We start from the raw sequence: 1,073 nt of genomic DNA on the forward strand, positions 1-1,073 counted from the left end.
TTACACTGTTTAAAGACGCTCCGAGACACGATACCAGCACATTAGCAATGGTGTCAACTTTCCCGGCAGGCTCTTTCCTGCCACTTTGCTCAACATACAAGCTGACTGTAACCCCATTCATGCTGCTAATTGCATTTTCATGATTACATTTTCCCAGTCTAAAAACCTTACTATCCTGTTCTATTTATGGTCCAAATGCTCCAAATCCCAAGTCTTTTTCCATGTACAACATCCTACCCAGTACCACTCTTTGCTATACAGCTCTACTGCATTTTCAGTCTCTACATTTACGATGAATATACACATACAAACCATGAACTCTTCTTGGTTTTAGTAGCTCTCCTGTGTCCATACCTTTGTGAAAACAGGGGCTTGTACATTCAACTACCATCCGCCTGCAGCTGAAACTGACCTCAAAATGTATTTCTCCACCATTCAACAAAATAAATTCCAGGACATTTATTATAGTTAGTGTGGAGATTCTGATACAGACGTAAACTTTCACCACCGAGAAAAAAAGAAAAAAAAAATCCTCATACTGTAAATAAGAGCAGAAGCCAACATTCTGCGCCTTTGGCTGCAGCATCTCATTACCATGCTCATTACTGCTCACCTCAGTGCGCCGTATTGTCCACAAGAGGTCAGACATTAACAGCAGAAGTCATAAATAGTGTTCTGAATACCCCTGCATCGTTACCAGCAGCTAGAAGTCGAGGCCAGATACGGATTGGGTGCAGAGCGTTTTCAATTAATGTGACTCAGTTTTACTGTGAAGTCGGGATTTTGAGTTTCCTTGAAAAAAAAAAAAGCATGCATATGTGGGGAAGTTGTGGGGAAGTGAGTAAAGGTCACTGACATTTATAAGGAAAAATTTGTCATCAGGAAATCTTCTTCTCTGAGTTTGATCTTTTAAAAAATTCAGTTTGCAAATTTAGTGGGATTTTTTTTCCCCAGTAGAAAGGGTCGACATATTATTGTTTACTTTCTATAAGTTAACTGGACATGGCCCCCTTGAATGAAAAATGGTTGTCACGCCTTCTCTGTTAGGAGGAAGGTTCATAACGTCACTCGAT

Source organism: Lates calcarifer, linkage group LG11 (assembly GCF_001640805.2).
Source record: "Lates calcarifer isolate ASB-BC8 linkage group LG11, TLL_Latcal_v3, whole genome shotgun sequence".
NCBI lineage: Eukaryota > Metazoa > Chordata > Actinopteri > Centropomidae > Lates > Lates calcarifer.